This window comes from Panthera onca, chromosome X, assembly GCF_046562875.1.
Source record: "Panthera onca isolate mPanOnc1 chromosome X, mPanOnc1 haplotype 2, whole genome shotgun sequence".
NCBI lineage: Eukaryota > Metazoa > Chordata > Mammalia > Carnivora > Felidae > Panthera > Panthera onca.
The window spans coordinates 5,457,371-5,464,787 of record NC_138357.1 but is presented as its reverse complement, the minus strand read 5'-3'; the positions used below and the strand labels follow the sequence as shown (position 1 = coordinate 5,464,787).

General features: G+C 61.6%; 1 long non-coding RNA gene across 1 annotated transcript; it reads left to right on the top strand.

The window, feature by feature from the left end:
• Window positions 1-1,743: 1,743 nt before the first annotated feature.
• LOC145713937 (uncharacterized) lies at window positions 1,744-3,055 on the top strand. Its single transcript, XR_014136734.1, has 3 exons — window positions 1,744-1,831; window positions 2,688-2,790; window positions 2,947-3,055. It is a non-coding gene; the product is annotated as an uncharacterized LOC145713937 (long non-coding RNA).
• The last annotated feature ends 4,362 nt before the right edge of the window (window positions 3,056-7,417 follow it).

The window sequence follows — 7,417 nt, the reverse complement described above, 5'->3', positions numbered from 1 at the left end:
GAAAAAGGATGCTTCTTCTCTGACCTCCCACCACAAGTCTTAGGTGCTGCAGCTGGCCACTAACATCAACTATGGGATCCTGAGTCATTCTCTGCAAGGATCGTAGCTAAGCAAAAACTTGGATCTAACAGGGAAGGGGCATTTCCAAGGCAGCATCTAATCAAGGAGCCAGAAGCTGAGGACACTCACGACTATGGACTGAGGGGGTCCACCCTCTCCAGAGGGCCCAGAGAATCCAGTCCCAACCTTGATGACAGGCTTGGGAGACCCCGGCAGAACTGTCAGGCTGAGAGGTCCCCTACCCCTCTTCATTCTGCCTCAGTGGTGTAAGAGCAATGAAAGCCTTGGCCAGAAGGGGAAGGGCTCAGGTCAGCAGAGGGAGGAGCCTAAGGCCATGCCAGAAGCCAAGGTGAGGATCTTTAAGGAGCATTGAAGGAACGTCCCAAACCTGAAGAGAGCGATCCCGGATTAGCCCTGTCCCTGTGGTCATCTACTAGAGGCCCCATGTCAGAAGGATGTAGAGGCCCCTGACTTCCTCCTGGGGAAGAGAGATGCAGGTCTCAGGAAAGTGAGACTTGGATGAGGGGTATGTCTTCAGATCAGCAGAGAAAGGCGTGCCAGTACCTTCCATGAATCAAAATATCCTGTTGAAGGAGTAAGGGGACCCTCGATCACAGAAAAGAAGGGTCCTCAGCCCAACCCCGCATCTGCTATTAGCCTTGGGAGTCCCCAGGAATACAAGGCCCTATGTGTCCGCCTTTGAGATCTCCTGGAGGGAAGGGAGATCTCAAGGAGAGGAAATCTTTGATCTGAAAGGTGCTGCACTTGGGTCAGCAGAAGGGAGGGCCTAGGTCCCGTCGGTAATCAAAGGGAGGGTCCTGAGGGAGGCTTGAAGGGGCCCTGGACTCCGGAAGAGAGGGGACCTCCACCAGCAACAAAAACCCAACCTAGCTGTCAGCTGTGGGAAGCCCCATGACAGTCTGGGCAAATGTAGTATTTGTCACTTCCACCTGGGGACTGGGAAGGCAGTTTGGCTTCCTCTGAGGTGTGAATCCTCAAGTCAGCACAGAGAGGACTCCCAGACCCTGCGATGTGAAGGTAAATAAAGACCCTGAGGGAGGATCAAGGGACCCAGGACCCCAGAAAACACAGAGGGGACCTCCCAGAGTTCGCGACCTTGCGTCCTTCATGGAAGGGCCCTGGGCCTGTACGGACTTGCGGCAGCAAGTCTGTCCGGATTTCCACAGCCGGGTCTCAGAGACACGGGGGGGGGGAGAGGGGTTTGGGACACCTCAGGTCACCAGAGAGCAGGGCCTGGATCTTGGGGCGATTCCTGGTGAGGACGCAGGGGGAGGACGGAAGAGCCTGGACCCCTCAACAGAATCAGTCCGAGTAGGCCCCCAGACGGGATGGGGACACTGTTAGAGCCTGGGCTTCGGCATCTGGGTCTCAGAGGGCGGGGACCGGGGAGTGGGGGGCGGTTCGGGGGTCGGACGGGTGAGCTGGGGAGGACCGGGGACCCACCAAGTGCACAGGAGGCCACCTAGGGAACACGAAGGGAGGGACTCTGGCCCCCAGAACGGAGGCCCCGGCCCGGAAGGCGACCCCTAGCGGCAGCCTAGGGAAGCCCCTAGTGGGAATGAGGCCCCGCGGGGTGTCTGGACTTCCGCATCCGGGTCTCAAGAGACGGGCGGGGAGGGGCGGGGCGGGGCGGGGCGAGGCGAGGCGAGGCGAGGCGAGGCGAGGCGGCCTCGGCGTCGTCGGCGTCTTCCGGCCTGCGCCTCGAAGCCCGTCGGGCGCGGGAAGGGCGCCGAGCCTCGTGGGCTTCGAGGTGAGGCCCAGAGGGAGGAGCGAGGGAGCCGGGACCCAGAGGGGAATGAGTCCGGCGGTGGGGGCGGCGGTGGAGGCCGCAGGGTGGCGCGGCCACGACGACTGTGACCAGGGCGTGAGGCGTGGGCGGCCTCGGGCTCTGGGTCCCAGCCCGACCGAGAGCTGGTTGCGCGCGAGGAGCCGGCGTCAGGCGGCAGAGCCCGAGGCCCAGGCCTCCCAGGGAGTCCGGATGGGGACGAGAGGACAGGGCTGAGGGACCCCAAGGAACCCATGTGAGCCCCTGCCATCGGCCCCGGGCCTCCCCGGACTTGGTCGCCTCGTGCGACGCCAGCCGCCTTGGCCCGGACCTCGCCGGGCCGGGAGGGCTCTGGTGGGAGGCAGCGGGCCCGGGGCTCCCCGGGAGAGCCGTGCGGGAGGACGGCCGGAGGCCCCTTGGACCCCAGCCCCGGGGCCGCCGTCGGGAAGCCGCCCCCGCGGTGGGTCTGGGCGAGGGGAGGGCCTTGGTGTGCGGGGCTGGACCCCGGTCAGCCGAGGCAGGATCCCGGGCCCTGGCCGGGGTGCAGGGGAGAGAGGAGGCGCTGCCTCCCAGCCCAGGACACCTACGTAGGGCCCAGGAGGCCTGCCCTGCCGCTCGGGTCCGCTCTGGCTGTCAGCGGAGGCCCAGAAGGGGCAGGTCCAGGCTGGATGGGGTGGGGGCTCCCGGGGTGGGGGGGCGCCCAGAGTCCTGGCCAGAACCTCCTGGCCGCAGTGGGGGGTGGGGGCCCGGGGCGGTGCACGCGGTCTGCACCCACCCTGAGACCCTGAGGCGCCCCCTCCGTCCCTCCCTCCCTCCCTCCCTCCCTCCCTCCGTCTTCCAGGGGCTCGGAGAGCTCTGGAGTTGAGGCCTTGGTCTGAGGCAGGAGTCCCGAGGTCACAGAGCAGAGGAGGCGCGGCCGCGTGCCAGTCGGTTGTCCAGGCGAGGTGCGTGCTCCGCGCGTGGGGCCGGGGGCTCGCCCATCCCACCCCAGAGGGGACCCCTCGGCCCCCAACCCCCACGCGGCCCCGCTCTCAGGCCTGGGAGCTCGGGCTCTGTGGGCTGGGCCTCCCCCTGAGGAGCCACCCCTCTTCTGTCTTCAGGGTCTGGCGACCATCATGCCCCTGCGTCAGACGAGTGAGCTCTGCAAGGCCGAGGAGGAGCCCAGGCAGGCCCCGCTGCCATGGGATGTACCGCTGTGGGAGGCGGAGGACGAGGAGGTGGAGGTGGTGGAGGTGGAGGTGGAGGTGGTGGAGGTGGAGGAGGTGGATATTGTGGAAGCGGAGCAGGTGCATGCGGAAGAGGAGGTGGATGTGGAGGGGGACGTGGAGCACGTAGAGGTGGAGGAGGTGGAGGAGGTGGAGGAGGTGGAGGAGGTGGAGGAGGAGGGCGAGGCACTGTCTGCCCGAGAGTCAGAGGAGTGAGCTCTGGAAGCTTGAGGAAGAGCGGCGCATCCTGCTCCTGTTGGATGCACTGCTGTGGGAGGGGAGGACGAAGAGGAGGAGGCGGATGTGGAGGAGGAGGAGGCACCATCTCCCTCTCCATCCTCCTCTTCCTCCCTGTCCTCCTCCTGCTCTGCCCAGGTTCTGGTCCCCTGGAGGAGGGATCTGCTGCTGGCTTCCAGAGCCCCAGAGCCCTCACAGCCCCTGCCCTTCCCCAAATGCCATGGCAGGTGCTCCGTTGAGCCAGTGGGACCTTGGCCCCAGCAGCCCGGAGGAGATGGGGTGGAGTACCTGGGGGCACTTGGAAGTGGCCCAGTCCCTGTGTCGGATGTGAATTCTTGTACACTTTTGGCGGGACCGTGACAGGATACAGTTGTGGTGGAAAACGGTTTGGTGTGCCATCGAAAGATTCAGAATGGAATCCCTGCGTGGTCCAACAATCCTAATTAATTCTGGGTGTCTTCGCAAAGAGTGGAAAGTTGGGTTCCAAGCTTCTTTCGCTCCCTTGCTCACAGATGCAGTATTCACGATAGTTGAAGTGCTGGTGTGATATTATGGCATATGCAGAAAATATATTTGTGGTCACTGAGATGACTAAAATACATTTCTTTCAAATATCTACGTGGAGCATCTGGGCGTCTCATTCGGTTAAGTGTGCGACTTTGGCTCAGGTCGTGATCTCACGGTTTGTCTGTTGGAGCCCTGCGTCGTAGGGTCTGTGCTGACAGCTCAGATCCTGGAGGCCGCTTTGGATTCTGTGTCTCCCTGTCTCTCTCTCTGCCCCTCCTCCTTTGTGGGGGAGTGAGTGTTCTCTTTTTGTCTCTCAGAAATGAATAAATAAACATTAAAAACATAATAAAAAAGTAAACCAAAATGCATAGCTGGTCTTGTTCCAGGGTCTGTCTCAGACCTCCCCGAATGCTTCTAATCCCAAAGCTTGAGGAAGGAATCCCCAAAAGATGAAAGTGTCTTGTTATGTCAGTGAGGTGAGTCTGGGCATCTCCCAAGCACGGGGCCTGATTGCCAGGTGAGTGGACCATGTGCTTAGAGGATGGGCGCTTTCATTCCTCCTCCCTCCGCTGCCAGGGAGGGCCGAGGGGCTGCAGAGTGAGTGAGGAAGCCTCCAGAAAACCCCGAAGGGAGGCGTTGAGGGAGGTTTCAGGTGTTTGAACTTGCAGGTGTGTGGGGGAGGGCCGCACTCTGATGGTACGGCAGCCTCGCCCCTCTGCCCACATACGCAGGCAGCTCTTGTGTCTGGCTCTTCCTGAGCTCCATCCTTTCACAATCGAGAGGTGAGCTACCGGGTAGCTTGTTTGCCTGAGTTCCGTGAGCCAGTCTAGCCAATTCACGGAACCTGAGGACGGGGTGGTGGGAACCTCTGATTTAGAGCCTCTCGGTCGCAAGCAGGGGTGACGGCCCCGGGGTTTGGGACTGGCGGGAGTAGGGGTGGGCAACCTTGTAGGCCCGAGCGCCGGCCCTGTGGACTGCGGTGCTGTCTCTGGGTGGAGAGTGGCAGAAGCAGGATGAACTCTGGGCCACCCCGCCGGGCCCGCCCCTGGCTGTGTGAGAGTGCTGTCAGGCTGCCTCCAGGCCCGGCAGTCAGTTTGCATCACCAGCGTCGTGGCAGCTTAGGAGGGCAGCGCCTCCGGCTTCCCTCAGGAGGAGGGCTAAGCTTCCAGGAGCAGTTCTGGAACACCAAGATCACAAAGCCCTGTCCGTGCCCGGCAGGTCCCCAAGCCTAGGGCTGGCTTTTGCTCCACGGTCGCAGAATCACTGTGTCCTTTCAGTAATCAGACTACGTCGTTTCCATCGGCCCCTCTTCTCCCCCAGACCCTTTTGTCTGGAGGGGTCCTACCCAAGAGGGACTGAAGCATCTTGGCAGAGCAACGTTGTCGTACAAGTGAACCAGGAAGACTCGTCACGGTCAGGGGCTAGTCAGGGTGACAGCCTGAATTTTCAGCAGTGTTTGAAATGGGGGCACGTGACCCTTTTCATCCTGATGGCTTACCCGGTGAGGGGTGGACAAAAGAGCCTTGCCTTCCTGGGAAAGCTGAGGGAACACGCACACGGCCTGGTGGGTGCGGCAGGAGGAAGGCGAGGGAACAGGCGGCCAGTGCTTGTTGCGGACCGCAGGTAACCAGGCCGGGCCCGCACAGCGAGCCGAGAGCAGAGGGCCGCCCCCTCGAGGGGTTCCGAGTCGGATCTGCCCTGAGTGCACGGAGGCCTCAGGGTCCCTGCGGTTGGCCTTCCCGGGACCTGCAGCTTCAGCGGGCATCCCAAGCTCGGAACACGCTCCCTCGTCTGTGTCAGAAATGCCCCTGGGCGGCTCCGTTTCTCTTGGTCTCCTGGGAGAGCGAGTGCTTCCTTGCGCACATCTGGAAGGGACCCAGATGGTGCGGGGCGGCACCCAGGATATTTTGACAGATTTGGACCCCACGGAGGGGTGTCCCAAATCTACAACACGCCCAGAGCCCAAGACCTGGCGGTCGGGCTTTGCCTGCTCTCGGTCCAGCACAGCACCTGCTGAGGCTGAAAAGGCCCGCCCACGGGGGCCATGTTCAGGTTTGGCTCGGCATTAAAGCCAGGCAGTTAGGCTTTGTGGTTCGGGTCTAACAAAGTCGGTGGCGCTTCCGCAGCAGCTTCCCGCAGGAAAGCCAAGACCCGGCCAGGCCAGACAGCAGCTGCCCAAGTCCCCATGGCAAGCAGATGCTTTCCTAAGCCTTTCCGGCCTCGCCGTCCTTAGAGTCTCGCCACATGACCGCTGCAAAACCTGCACCTTGGGCCAGATAATCGTCATCCTCTAAGGGTCAGACCTGTGATTTCCCCAGGGCTCCTTAGCAAACTGTAGGGGGTTCCGGGGATCGGGGGCTCCTCCGGGAAGAAGACGTGACCAGGAGACACAGCAGCACACTAGCTCTCCTGGGTGGCGCCTGAACAGCCCCATTACCCAGGAGTCCCTCACAGCATGAGACCATCCAGGGGCTTATGGGCAGGGAGCCTATGCAGAACGGGAGTGCTATGGTCTGAATGTTTGTGTCCTCCCCCCCTCCCACCCCCCCAATACATCTGTTGAAATCCTAAGTGCCAAAGAATGATGGCATTTGGAGGTGGGGCCTTTGGGAGGTGCTTAAGTCATGAAGGTGGAACCCTCATGGGTGGGAGGAGCACCTTGGGAAAGAGGCTGCAGGGAGTTCCCCAGCCCCTGCCACCATGAAAGGACACAGCGAGAAGATGGCGGCTGTGACCCAGGAGGAAGGCCCTCGCTGCACCGTGCGCGGGCACCTTGCCGGCACCTTGCACTTGCAGCCTTCAGCGCCATGAGGAATAAATGTCCCTTCTTCATAAGCCGCTCGGTGTGCGGCGTTGTGTTACCGCAGCCCCATGGGCTAAGGGATGAAGGCAAGGGAAGGGGCCCCTGGGGGAGGCCTCCCTCAGGGAGGGGGCTCAACTCAGCAGCTCAGGGCCCTGGCCCGGGGTCTTAGAAGCATAAGGCTCTATCTTGTGTATTCTCCGCAGATGCAGGGTGAGGTTTGGCAAGGCACGCCAAGCACGCAGGCTCCAAACGGCCCAAACTCGGCTGCTTGGGGCTACGTTGGAAACAATCACAAACGTGAGGGAAAATGTGAGTCGGGTGCTGGCGGGTGTTTGAGCCAACAGGGTGCAGCAGCCTGCCGTGAAGAAGTCCACCGCCTCGGGGGCCCCTGTGCGCAGGACCCGTTTGGCCCATTTGTAGAACACGACCTGAACCCTGCTTTTCCAGTCTCTAAAAGGCTCTGCGGGCTGCCTCTCTCTCCCACGTGGTCCTCCTTTCCCCAGGGCCTCCAGTAGGCAAAAAGCACCAGGAGACGCCTTCTGCTACCAAGATTCAGAGTTCACAACAGAGAGAGACACTGATGGAGAGTGACTCTAATGGCACAGTTCCCGATGGGAGAACATCTCCGAAGGAGACACGTCCGATACTGCAGAAAAGAAACGCCGATGGAAACCCCGAGGACCCGGGTCTCCCTGTCTACAGCATGGGAGGGAAACCGGCTATTAACAACACTTGCACATGGTTCCTCGAGAAAGCACCCAATGGCCCCGTGCCATTTGCAACCTTCCCAGTGTCCCCGAGCCTTGGGCGACTACAGAA